The 14,810-nt window shown below is 38.7% G+C and overlaps 1 protein-coding gene across 1 annotated transcript in view; it reads right to left on the bottom strand.

Moving 5' to 3' along the window:
• VPS50 (VPS50 subunit of EARP/GARPII complex) overlaps positions 1–14,810 on the bottom strand; it is a 137,898-nt gene that overhangs the window by 47,796 nt on the left and 75,292 nt on the right. The gene's annotated exons all lie outside the window — the stretch shown is intronic.

Below are 14,810 nucleotides of genomic sequence, written 5' to 3'. Positions count from 1 at the left end.
TAAGAACTAAAAGGATGAAGTTTACAACTCTTACAATTCTGCAAAGAAAAGATAAATTTAAAATGGGCAAAAGCTTTGAACAGACATTTTTTGTAAAGAAGATATATGAATGACCAGTAAACATGTAAAAAGTGTCATTCATCAGGCAAATATAAATCCAAACCATAAGGAGGTACTGCTTCATAACCACCAGGATGGCTAAATCAAAGAGACAATAAGAGCTAGCAAGGGTTTGGAGAAGTTAGAACCCTTATATAGTGCTGGTGGAAATGCAAAATGGTACAACCACTTTGGAAAAGTTTGGTAGTTCCTCAAAATGTTAAATATAAAGTTGCCATAGGACCCAGAAACTTCACTCTGTATTGATTTTCTATGGCTACTATAATAAATTAACAAAAACTGGGTGACTTAAGGCTTAAGGTGGTACTAGTGGTAAAGAACCCATCTGCCAATGCAAGAGACTTGGGTTCAATCCCAAGACAGAGGGGCCTGGTGGGATACAGTTCATAGTGTCGCAAAGAGTCTGACATGACTCAAGTGACTTAGCACGCACACACAGATGACTTAAGACAATTTATAATCTCACAGTTCTGGAGGCCAGAAGTCTGAAATCACAAGGTTGAAATCCAGATGTCAGCAGGAATATACTCTCTCCAGAAGCTCTAGGGGAGAATCTGTTCCTTGCCTCTTCCAATTTATGGTAATTGCTACCATTCCTTGGCTAGCGGCCACAGCACTCCATCCTCTACCTGTCTTCACATAACTTCCTCCTATATGTGTCTCTGTATCTATATCAAGTTCCCTTCTATCTCTCTCTAACTGTGATGGCATTAGGGCCCACCAGATAATCTCATCACAAAATCATTAATTTAGTCATATCTACAAAATACTTTTTCCAAATAAATTAACATTTACAGTTGTCAAATATTAGGACCTAATTTTTTGGGGGGGAGGGGGACAGAGGGAAATAGGCAAAACACTTGTCATCTTACTACACATTCCTAGATACATACCCAAAGAACTAACGGTATATGTCTATGCAAAAACTTACACACAAATGTTACAGCAGCATCATTAGCAAGAGAGTTCCAGAAAAAACATCTATTTCGGCTTTATTGACTATGCCAAAGCCTTTGGCCGTGTCGACCACAATAAACTGTGGAACATTCTGAAAGAGATGGGAATACCAGACCACCTTACCTGCCTCCTGAGAAACCTGTATGCAGGTCAGAAAGCAACAATTAGAACTGGACATGGAACAACAGACTGGTTCCAAATAGGAAAAGGAGTACGTCAAGGCTGTATATGTCATCCTTTGCTGGGGTCCTTTAATGGACCAGGACCTGGCGGTCTGGAGGCGATGATAAGAAAGTGAAACAGAGAAAGAAGCTGATACTCCCTGGTTTACGCAGAAAACCAATAAAGTCCTTGACACAGGACTTGCATCTCTCATGAAGGCACCGGGCACCCTCTCGAGGCGGGGTGAAGGCACAGGGTGCCTTCTCAAGAGAGTCTTAAAAACCCGGGCAGAAGAGTGAGCAAGACAGGTCTCTGCGCTCCAAGGCGAGAGAGAAAGAAAGAAAGAAAGACACGGGGACCCAAGCTCTGATGGAGCAAAGGTGCTTTAATGAATTTTCTGTGAGTATACATAAGCTGTAGTACAAGAAGTTTCTTACGACTACGATAAAGATCAGAAAACCAAGCGTATAACAACTGTTATCAAGGGAACAAGGGATTAATAATTGCCACAAGGTCAGAAGACCACCCATATCTCAAGAAAGGGGATCGAGACTAAGCAGTTTTGTCATAAAGAGAATGTTTACTAAAGGAGACTCAAGTCTGTATCACAATGACCCTGGTTCCTGGGAGCAGCATTCTGCTCCGCTTGAAAAGAAACAAAGGACTTGTGAGAAACAGCACATAGGAATCCTCCTATTAAACATTCCCCGACAATCCTTCATATTTAACTCATACGCAAAGCACATCATGAGAAACACTGGGCTGGATGAAGCACAAGCTGGAATCAAGATTGCTGGGAGAAATATCAATAACATCAGATATGCAGATGACACCACCCTTATGGCAGAAAGTGAAGAAGAACTAAAGAGCCCCTTGATGAAAGTGAAAGAAGAGAGTGAAAAAGTTGGTTTAAAGCTCAACATTCAGAAAACTACGATCGTGGCATCTGGTCTCATCACTTCATGGCACACAGATGGGGAAACAGTAGAAACAATGGCTGACTATTTTTTAGGGCTCCAAAATCACTGCAGATGGTGTTTGCAGCCATGAAATTAAAAGATGCTTGCTCCTTGGAAGGAAAGTTATGAACAACCTAGACAGCATATTAAAAAGCAGAGACATTACTTTGCCAACAAAGGTACATCTAGTCAAGGCTATGGTTTTTCCAGTAGTCATGTATGGATGTGAGAGTTGGACTATAAAGAAAGCTGAGGGCCAAAGAATTGATGCTTTTGAACTGTGGTGTTGGAGAAGACTCTTGAGAGTCCGTTGGACTGCAAGGAGATCCAACCAGTCCATGCTAAAGGAGATTAGTCCTCAGTGTTCACTGGATTGACTGATGTTGAAGCTGAAACTCTAATACTTTCGCCACCTGAAGCAAAGAGCTGACTCTGAAAAGACCCTGATGCTGGGAAAGACTAAAGGCAGGAGGAGAAGGGGACGACAGAGGAAGAGATGGTTGGATGGAATCACAAACTCAATGGACATGAGTCTGGGTAAATTCCGGGAATTGGTGATGAACAGGGAGGCCTGGCGTACTGCAGTCCATGGGGTCACAAAGAGTCAGACACAACTGAGCAACTGAACTGAAAAAGTGAAAATAACCCAAATGTCCATTAACTGAAGAAAGAAAGAAAAGTGAAGTCGCTCAGTCGTGTCCGACTCTTTGCGACCCCGTGGATTGTAGCCCACCAGGCTCCTTCGTCCATGGGATTTTTCAGGCAAGAATACTGGAGTGGGTTGCCATTTCCTTCTCCAGGGGATCTTCCCGACCCAGGGATCAAACCCAGGTCTCCTGCATTGCAGGCAGACGCTTTAACCTCTGAGCCACCAGGGAACTGAGGAAAGGATAATCAAATTATGGTCTATCCATACAATGGGATATTATTTACCAATGAAAAAGAAAGAAGTTCTGTTACATGCTCCAACATGGATGAACTATTAGAAATATTCTAAGTTAAAGCCAAACACAAAAGGCCATATAATGTATGATTTCATTTATATGAAATGTTTATACACAGGCAACACACAATGGGCAAATACACAAAAACAAAAAATGAGTAAGTGATTGTCAGATGCTACAGGAGGAGAAAAGGGCCAATTAAATGGTAAAGGGTTACTTTTTGAAGCGATAAAAGTATTCTGAAATTAAATAGTGGTGATGCTGTTGCTGAATTATTAATATATACTTATGGGAGTGAATTTTTGGCATTTTTGGTATGTGACTTACATCTCAATAAAGCTATTACTACAGAACAATTATTGAGATAGGCAGGACTCTAAAAGGCACTCTAAAATCCCTAAAGATTGTCTGCACTATTGCCCAGGACTAAATATGATGAAGACCACCCTGTGATTATATCACCAAATATGGAAAAAAGGGATTCTATTGATATAAGTAAGATTACTTGAACTGCCTTGAGTTAATCAAAACAGAAATTATCCAGGTGAAACAAACCTAATTGAACAAGCCCTTTTAAAGTAGACCTTTTTTCTTCTCCTGATAAAAGATGGGGAAGTCAGAATTGCTGGCTTTTGAAACCAAAGGGGTCAAATGCAAGGACCAGAGACATAGGAAGCTGAAGGCTTTTTAGCTGATGGGTAGCATGAAAACAGAAACCTCAGTCCTAAAACCACAGGGAACTGAACTGGGCCAGTGTCTTGAATGTGCTCAGATGCAGATTCTTCCTCAAAGTCTTCAGATGAAAGATCAGCTAACACCTGGATCTAGGCCCTGTGAGAACCTAAGCTGGGAACCTAGACAAGACTTCCAGACTTTCACAGAACTGTGAGAAAACAAAAGGGCGTTGTTTTAAGCTGCTAAAATTCATGGTATTCTATTACACAATAATATAAAACTATTACAGTGATGAAAGATACCAACTCACAGACTGAAGCTTAGTTATGCCTACATATAAAAAGTAGAGAAAATAATATAGAAAGTAAAATATATGACAATAACACTAAAAGGGTAAGAGAAGGTAAATGAGTTATAAAGTTGGTTCCTGCATTATTTCGGAAGCATATTAACCTAAGGTCAACTGTAACAGAACAGGAATGTATATTGGAATGTTGATGGTAGCCACTACCACAATACACATTTTAAGGCTGACAAAAAAGTGATTTGAAAATTGAAAGGACACAGATCAATCCAAAAGAAAGCAGAGAGAGAGAAAAATGAATGAAAAAACAGTTATCTATACTTTTAGAAATCAAACAGCAATATGATGGGGTTAAACCCAAATATGCCAATAATACAGTACATGAAAATGAAATAAAGGTCCAATCGAAACACAAAAATTGTCCAACTGAATTTTTAAATTAAAAAAACCCTATATGCTATTTATAAGAAGCATACTTGAACTATAAGGTTGAAGTTAAAATTAGACTGGAAACAAAACTAGATTGAAAGTAAAAATTACAGACATGATTTCTCAAAATTATGAACTACAAAGGAAATCTTATCGAAATTCTTTCTTCATCTATTAAAGTGATCAATATGGTATTTTTCCTATAGCTGTGAATTAGTGAATTAAGTTTATTAATTTTAAAAAAGTCTAGTCAACCTTGTATTCCTGTACTCAACTCTGCCTGTTCTTGAAGTATTATCTTCTTTTAGATATATGGGATGTAACCTGCCAACCTTTTGTTCAGGACTTTTGCTCTTAAGTTCTTTTGAGGTATTACCCTGAAATTTTTCTTGTTTGTAATGTTTTGGCATTAGTGCTATGATGGCCTCATAAAATAAGTTATAAAGCATTCCCTCCTTTTCTATTCTCTGCATTAGAAGGCAGATCCTTAACACCTGGACTACCAGGGAAGTTCTTTTCTATTCTCCGAAGGAGTTTGTGTTGCTATTGCTTCCCCCTTAAAGGTTTAGAAGAACTAACCAATGACAGCGACAGGCTTGGAGGTTTTTCTGTGGAAATGCTTTGAAGCGAAGATTCAATTTCTCTAAAGATACAGGACTACTCAGATTTTCTATATTTTTTCAGCTTATTACGTTTGATTTTACAAGGAATTCATTCATTTCTATCTAAACTGTCAAGTTTATTAGCATAAAGTCTGTATCACTTTTATTTCTAATGTCTTAAGATCTATGTGCGAGCGTGTTCAGTCACTTCAGTCGTGTCCTACTCTTTCTGACCCCATCCACTGTGGCCCCACCAGGCTCCTCTGTCCATGGGATTCTCCAGGCAAGAATACTGGAGTGGGTTGCCATTCCCTTCTCCAGGGGATCTTCCCAACCCAAGGATCAAATGTGTGTCTCCAGTGATTTCTGCACTGCAGGCTGTTTCTTTACCACTGAGACACTAGGGAAGCCCCTTAAGATCTATAGATATCCCTTTAACTGATGATATAATTTCTTTCTTTTTCTTGCACAGTTTTGCTAAGTAGTATTGTAGATTTCCTTCTATTATATCATTTACTTTCTCTTTCATTGACTTCGCAGTTCAGTTGCTCAGTCGTGTCTATTTGCGACCCCACGGACCCCAGCATACCAGGCCTCCCTGTCCATCACCAACTCCCGAAGCTTGCTCAAACTCATTCCCATTGAGTCGGTAATGCCATCCAACCATCTCATCCTCTGTTGTCTCCTTCTCCTCCTGCCCTCAAGTCTTTCCCAGCATCAGGGTCTTTTCAAATGAGTCAGCTCTTCGCATCAGGTGACCAAAGTATTGGAGTTTCAGCTTCAACATTAGTCCTTCCAATGAACACCCAGGACTGATTTCCTTTAAGATGGACTGGTTGGATCTCCCTGAAGTCCAAGGAACTCTCAAGAGTCTTCTCCAACACCACAGTTCAAAAGCATCAATTCTTTGGCCCTCAGCTTTCTTTATAGTCCAACTCTCACATCCATACATGACTACTGGAAAAACCATAGCCTTGACTAGATGTACCTTTGTTGGCAAAGTAATGTCTGCTTTTTAATATGCTGTCTAGGTTGTTCAGCTTCTTCAGCGTTACTAGTAGGGGCATAGACTTGGATTAATGTGATACTGAATGGTTTGCCTTCGAAACGAACAGAGATCATTCTGTCATTTTTGAGATTGCATCCAAGTACTGCATTTTGGACTCTTCTATTGACCATGATGGCTACTCCATTTCTTCTGAGGCATTCCTCCCCGCAGTAGTAGATATAATGGTCATCTGAGTTAAATTCACCCATTCCAGTCCATTTTAGCTCACTGATTCCTAGAATGTCGACATTCACTCTTGCCATCTTTTGTTTGACCACTTCCAATTTGCCTTGATTCATGGACCTGACATTCCAGGTTTCTATGCAATACTGCTCTTTACAGCATCAGACCTTGCTTCTATCATCAGTCACATCCACAACTGAGTACTGTTTTTGCTTTGGCTCCATCGCTTCATTCTTTCTGGAGTTATTTCTCCACTGATCTCCAGTAGGAAAAGGAGTACGTCAAGGCTGTATATTGTCACCTTGCTTATTTATCTTATATGCAGAGTACATCATGAGAAACGCTAGGCTGGAAGAAGCACAAGCTGGAATCAAGATTGCCAGTAGAAATATCAATAACCTCAGATATGCAGATGACACCACCCTTAGTGAATAGGAACTAAAAAGCCTCTTGATGAAAGTGCAAGGGGAGAGTGAAAAGTTGGCTTAAAGCTCAACATTCAGAAAACAAAGATCATGGCATCCGGTCCCATCACTTCATGGGAAATAGATGGGGAAACAGTGGAAACAGTGTCAGACTTAATTTTTGGGGGCTCCAAAATCACTGCAGATGGTGACTGCAGCCATGAAATTAAAAGACGCTTACTCCTTGGAAGAAAAGTTATGACCAACCTAGATAGCATAGTGAAAAGCAGAGACAGTACTTTGTCAACAAAGGTCCGTCTAGTCAAGGCTAGGGTTTTTTTTTTTTTTTTTTTAATGGATGTGAGAGTTGGACTGTGAAGAAAGCTGAGCGCCGAAGAACTGATGCTTTTGAACTGTGGTGTTGGAGAAGACTCTTGAGAGTCCCTTGGACTGCAAGGAGATCCAACCAGTCCATTCTGAAGGAGATCAACCCTGGGATTTCTTTGGAAGGAATGATGCTAAAGCTGAAACTCCAGTACTTTGGCCACCTCATGCGAAGTGTTGACTCATTGGAAAAGACTCTGATGCTGGGAGGGGTTGGGGGCAGGAGGAGAAGGGGACAACCCAGGATGAGATGGCTGGATGGCATCACGGACTCAATGGACAGGAGTCTGAGTGAACTCTGGGAGTTGGTGATGGACAGGGAGGCCTGGCATGCTGCGATTCATGGTGTTGCAGAGTCGGACATGACTGAGCGACTGAACTGAACTAGGTTGTTCATAACTTTCCTTCCAAAGAACAAGTGTCTTTTCATTTCATGGCTACAGTCACCATCTGCAGTGATTTTGGCGCCCCCCAAAATAAAGTCAGCCACTGTTTCTACTGTTTCCCCTTCTATTTGCCATAAAGTGATGGGACCAGATGCCATGATCTTAGTTTTCTGAATGCTGAGCTTTAAGCCAACCTTTTCACTCTCCTCCTTCACTTATACTGACTTCTACTCTTATTATTTATCATCCCACTATTTCTTTACGTTCAATTTGCTGTCATTTTCTAAACTTTTTGAAATGTAATTTTAGGGTACTGAATTTTCAAACTTTCTTCTTTACCAAAAAATGCATTTAAAACTAAAAATCCCCCCCTCTGCTTTAGTTATACCTCACAATTTTATATGCTTATTCACATTTATTTTAAAATATTTTCTAATTCCCAATATGGTTCCTTCTTTAACATGGAAAATAGGTTGCTTAATATCCAAAAACTGGCAGATTTTCTAGCTCTCTCTTATTTATTTCTAGTTTAATTCCACTGTGGTCAGAATATGCTCTGATTTCAATCTTTTGACTTTTTCTTTTTTAAAGACTTGCTTTGAGTCCCAGCAATTGATTGATTTACTATCCTTCTGCTCTGGAAAAAAAATATGAATTCTTCAGCTATTAAGTATTATAATGTATACATACATATATGTATAAACATATATATCTACATAAATTAGGTAAATTTTATTAATATCTGGTCAAATATATATCCTGAGTTTTTTGTCTATTTATATTACCCATTACTAAAAGTGGCACACAAAAATTCTCAACTATGATTATAAATTGTCTATTTCTTCTTCTAATCTGAATTTTTTTGCTTTATATATTTTGATTTTATCTTAAGTAAGAGCTTACAAATTTAGGACTGTTATACCTTCCTAACAAAAATCTATTCATCAATTATGAAGTATTCCCTTTACTTTTAGTAATACATTTTGACTTGAAGTTTACTATCTCTTAGGAATTTCTTCCATCTGATATAGAGTGTCTACAAAAACCTACCACAAATATCATACTTACTGGTAAAGTACTGAGTGAAAGAATGTCCCTTGTTGGCACTTCTATTCTAAATTGTACCAGAAGTCCTAACCAACACAAATGTTAGAAAGTAATATATAAAACCATCACTATTCACACATGACATACCGTATACATGGGCAATTCAAAAGAATTTCCAATTAAATTAATAAAATGCTAATTTAACCCCCAGATCACAGGAATCCTAGGTCAATACACTAAATCAACTCACATGTCTATGTGTATGAGAAACGACAAAAGCAACACAATTCAGAATAATATTTATAAAATATTTTTATAAATATTATTTATAAATTTTTACATAATTTACAAATTTTTACATAACAATATTTACATAATGTTCAGCCAGAACATTCTTCTGGTGACAGAAGTTAAGAACAGCAGTTAACTCTGAAGAGGCTACTGACTGAGAAAAGTACAAGAGATTCTTCGGGGATACTGGAAAAGTTACATATATTAACCTGGGCAGTTTATGTAGTGTGTGTGCCTGCGTGCTAAGTCACATCAGTCGTGTTTGACTCTTTGCGACCCCATGGACTGCAGCCCGCCAGGCCCCTCGTCCTTGGGGATTTTCCAGGCAAGAATACTGGAGTGGGTTGCCAGGCCTTCCTCCAGGAGATCTTCCCAACCCAGGGATTGAATCCACAACTCTTGGGCCTCCTGCACTGTAAGGCACTTTCTTTACCACTAGCACCACCTGGGAAGCCCCTTATGCAGTGTACATATATTATAAATTCATAGAGCTGTACAATAAGATATGCATACATTTATGTGAGTTAAGTTTTAATAAAATTCTTTCAAAGGAAAAAACTAATAATCTATCACTATCCTCCCAAACTGTCTGCAATAAAAGGCAGGCCCATTTTAAAGACAAAGCCACAGGTGGCTCAAAGCAAGCATGAATCCACTTGTGAAGGGCCACAAGCTCACAACTAGCAGACAGCAGAGACAGGGGCCCTGACTTCCAAGTCACGTTCTTTTCACTGCAACATGGTCAGCAACAATAGCAAAAAGGAAAAATTTCACTTTTTACTGGAAACCATAAGTTGGATAATATTATCCAAATTGATTCAATAAAGCCAAGGAAAACTTCCTCTGCATCGCTTTCCCCAAGAACAGTTTATACAAACTGAAAAATTTGCACTTTATTTCCTTTCTTCTAATTTGTGTTACTAACACACAAAAGATAGAAGTTATGATGAAAAAGCAGTTAAGTATGTAAAGTACAAAATGCAACTGGATGCTGAATAACAGAATTGACTATAATCATAAAGTTAAGTGAAAAGCAATCTCGATCATTAAGCACTATGGGTGTCACCAGACATAAGCAGGATACCAAGAATATTTTTGGCAAACTAATGAATAGGTGCAACTAAAATAAAATTAAAGAGATTTTAAAGTGCAAACATAGTGAAGAAGATAATAACCGATTTACAAACTGTCTCAAATATGTTGACCTACAAGTTAAAGGGAAAATATCAATGAATTACAAGTGCGTGAAACAACAGATCTTTTACTTAACCTAATAAAAGACTTAAAGCAATAGAAGTTAGGCTCCAGAAGCAAATGATAAAAGCACAGAGTTTAAAGAAGGTAGAGTAGCCAACATAAGCCTTATACACTTTGAAGAGAAGGAACCTGATGCTCAGAAAATTAAAGATTGGTTAAAATCAGAGGGGCGGTAAAGCTAGTGAGGAACACAGTAAAGGTCAGAACCCAAGGCCACTGATAACACCACACGGGCCAAAACTTTTTACCAGCAGGAGGAAAAGTGGAATTTGATAGTTGTTCACTCACTATTATGGTATACTTATGTGTATGTACATATATAAAGAATTTATGTTCATGTGTATGTACATATATACATGTGTGTATATATAATGTGTATGTACATATATATGGAAGAGAAACTAGTCTGATATAAGATAAGAGGTATATATTATGAAGACACTGTTCTTTTTGCTCTCATTTTAAGTTCAAAATTTAAGCCCTCTTATATAGTTTAGACATGGAAAATAGTCATATTTTACATAATTGAATATTTAGAAGAACATGTCATGTACTAAAAATAAACAAATATATTGGTAACATTTTCACCAAATCCCCCCAAAAACTGGTTTCTGAAAACATTTCTCTCTGTTTTCCCAAGGAATACAGCAAACAGGGCTGCAACAGTATCTTCTATTCCACACACAGCTCTTCTTCGACATGACCTAACCACTCCCCTGTCAACAGAAAAAGTCTGATTTCCCTCCCCTTCAATCTGAACCAGCGTTATGAGAAGTCTGCATTCAATGGAATGAGGTAGGACTGCATGCGTCCCGAGCGTGTGTCTGAAAAGGCCAAGCCCCCTCCGCGTGGTTCTCTTGGAATGCTAGTTCTATGGGAAGCCAGCTGCCATAGAAGAAGTCCAACCACGCCGAGAGCACCATACCAGGGAGGCCACATGTGGGCACGCTGAAACCAATCCAGCTGTACAGCCCTCGGGCCACCTCCAGCAAGGTGCAAGTGAAGCCATCCTGAAGCCGCCACACAAAGCGGAGCACGCCTGAGTCACCCCAGTCAAGGCTATGAGCAGCAGAAGGATCTTGATCCCTGCTTAAATTATTCCTGACTCACAGAATACAAGAAATAACGACAAGATGGTGGCTGTTTTAAGCCTGTCAGTTTCAGGATAGTTTGTTACAATGCAATACTAGGAAAACATATCCATGAACACTTACACTTCAATGTATATATAACAAATCACTTCAATGTAAGTTGAAGTTATTATACTGGTTAACCTTTTCCTTAAAAGAAGAATCTCTCAGATATCTGACACAACAACTAAAATTACTGATAACTTATTTTCTACTCTCTCTGAAGCCTTAACCAAAACAGTTTATCTGGCAGAAGATACGTGGGCAGGGGAGGCAGGAGCAGTGTGACAGGAGCAGGCAGGCCGGTTCTAGAAGATATCAGGTCCAACATTCAAACCAGAAGACGTGATTCAATCACTTGACCGAGACAGAAAACAAAGGTAAGTATATGGATAATAAAACTAACTCTAGAAGCACACGTTTTCAAGACACTTTCAGGAATAAACCAAGCCTTTCTTATTCAGGCAAGCAAAGACTTTTCTCCCTACAAGGACAGGTGATCCTTCTCTTCTTCTGACATCAGTCGATGCACCTTTAAGGTCACTGTTTTAAACTTTGATTATTAAAGCAATTTAAAAACAAAATGCACTTGTTAAATGTCTTGACAACAGTACACGACTGCATAGTCTCTACGTCACCACTGTTTTAGATCATTTGTGCTTTGGGGAATTCTGCAACATCTGGCAGGGGACTGACAGCTTTCGGTGTATACAAACTTACAGCCTGAACATAAAGAAACCTGGAGGAATAAAACACCTTGAAAGATGTGAAGTTACATCGACAGGTGACAGAGACTGTGCTTCCTCACATGCTCATCCAGCTTTGCCCAGGAAAAAGATAATGGCAGGCAAACTTTAATACTTCCACAAAAAAACACCAGGACATTCTATACACAGATGTTCTGCCAAAGAGTAAAATGCTTCTATGTTCACCCTGTTATGTCTACATCTTCAAACCAACAGCCTAAATGGACTCAAAGTCAGGATAATTCGGTTCAGGAATTTCTTCATTCTGAAGAGCTCTATTTGGCAGAAGGCCATGAAACAAACTGTAAGCATGTTTAAACACTTTAATAAAATAAAAACAGATGATCCTAGTTCACCATGCTTCACAGTATTTTTTGGTATTTATGTAATATCATTTGGTGAAGGAGGTATTAAATCAAAATTTAGTAGATTTAGATTCATCACTGGCTAATGTAATGACTTTCATCAACTCAATATTTGTACACTGGCATCATTTCTAAACTGCCTGTCAAGTTTATCTTGCTTTAGAGCACAGTGATGGTTGGCACCCACTTTGCCAAGTGATTTTCATTATAATTTCCCAAATGGCAGCTGTTGGAGAGAGAATGATTACAGGCAGTATATAAACAAGACTGGTTTAAACACTGGGAAAAGGGAAGAATACTACAAAAAAAAATTAAATCTTTATGTTTTAACCTATTTTTATAATATACAGAGCAGCATAAAAAAAGGGAAAGATTTGCAGGTAATACTTAGGGAGACCATTTAGTCCAACCACCTCATTTTACAGTTGATAGACAGAACCATATCCCAGAGGGTTAAGTCATTTGGTCAATGTCAGAAAAGTGGCAAGAGGCAAAAATGGGATAAGAACCCAATTTACTATTTCCCAGTCCTCCTCTCCTTCTAACACCACAATATAGCCTCCTCACTGTGAAACAACTTTCACAAGTGTTTCTGAGGAAAGTCAATTAAAATGTTGAGTGTTTTGAAAGCAGTAATTAATATCTATGTTTTGTAAATTCATCAAGGTGAACTTTTGTGAGGAATCTCCATTAGCATCTAGAAATGCCTATTATACCTGGTGGCAACAGATGACAGATATCTTTTGATAATAAAGTGGAATGCAGAATGGAAACCATTAAATGAACCCACATTTCTGCACTGCATACATCCTGCAATCACAATGAACAAAAGACCCTCCAGTGGTATTGAAGGATATAAAGCAATCTTTGGGAAATGGACAGGCAGCATGCCTTCCTTCTAATGCGTAAGTGAGGCTTCTCGTTTCTTCACAGTTCTTGATTCTTTTCCATTTCCCATCTGTGATTACAAGGCCACCCTCATTTTGGAAAGCAATGTGTACAGGCTGGGACTTCTACTTTAGTAGGGCTTAAGTTTTAACAGAAAAGGAAGTTGTAAACAAAGGTAGTGTTAGGGTTTTATGTTGTTCCCTTACCACTGTCTTCCTGTGCATGCATGCTAAGTCACTTCAGTCATGTCCGACTCTCTGTGACCCCATAGACTGTAGCCCAGCAGGCTCTTCTGTCCATGGAATTCTCCAGGCAAGAATACTGGAGTGGGTAGCTATTTCCTTCTCCAGGGGATCTTCCCAACTCAGGGGTCAAATCCGGGTCTCCTGCACTGCAGGCAAATTCTTTTTGAGAATCAGAGCCACCACGGAAGCCCACTTTGGGAAAGAATCAATTTAAATATACTTTAAAAATAAATATATAATGAATGAATGAGTGAAAGTCACTCAGTCCCGTCCAACTCTTTGTGACCCCAGGGACTACACAGTCCATGGAGTTCTCTAGGCCAGAATACTAGAGTGGGTAGCCTTTCCGTTCTCCAGCGGATCTTCCAGATCCAGGAATTGAACCAGGGCCTCCTGCCTTGTAGGCGGATTCCTGACCAACTGAGCTATCAGGAAAGCCCATATTTAATTTTAATAATTTACTATTAAGACAGAAAATGTGTACTTAAATATATTGAATAATAAATTAGTAATCTCTCTTCTGACTCAGCACACATCACCGTGACCAGGGGTTGACTCCGAACAAGGAGAAAAAGAATTTCAAATCCCAACTCTCCCTGGTACAAAAAAACAACAAAATCAAAACATTTTAAAAAGCAGACTAACAAGTAAAATACACCTCAATGCAAATGATAAAATATATGTAAGAGATATAGTACAGGGTCTAGTTTACACGAAGAAAGGTCTAATGACCGTTTGCTCTCTCAGTTTAATGCTACTTTAAGTGTACCATTACATTGCTATGTAAACATTCTTTTCCACCTTTCTCCATTCCCAAAACTATTCCACAGCACCCTTTTAAAAATTGGTAGTGATTGTTTGTAAAAGCAACAGAGTACATAGTCTTGGCCTTGTAGCTAGATTCTGAATATCATGCCCCCTTCTCTAAAATCCTTTTTACTCCTAAAAGGCACATAGTTTCAAGCACATCCACCTCACTGAGTGCTGCCTCTATTGATTTAACTTCCTTACTAAACTCACACCACATATGCAGGTAGAGAATAGTGGTCAAATATTTCTAGGAATCCTCAACATGAGAATCATCTTATACCCACAAAGAAGTCAGTTCAACATTTTAAACCCCTCAAGACAAAGTACATATTGAAATTTTACGAAAAGTAATGAGAATAATTTATGCTATTTTTGGTAAAAAAAAGAAATAATAACCTAATCATCCTAAAAAGAGCTACAAAGAAGATAAGTCTTTCAAATTCAGAAGTAATTCTTTTAAACCAATCAATGCCA

Source organism: Ovis canadensis, chromosome 4, assembly GCF_042477335.2.
Source record: "Ovis canadensis isolate MfBH-ARS-UI-01 breed Bighorn chromosome 4, ARS-UI_OviCan_v2, whole genome shotgun sequence".
NCBI lineage: Eukaryota > Metazoa > Chordata > Mammalia > Artiodactyla > Bovidae > Ovis > Ovis canadensis.
The sequence above is the reverse complement of the archived record's forward strand: the minus strand, read 5'-3'. Positions and strand labels throughout refer to the sequence as shown.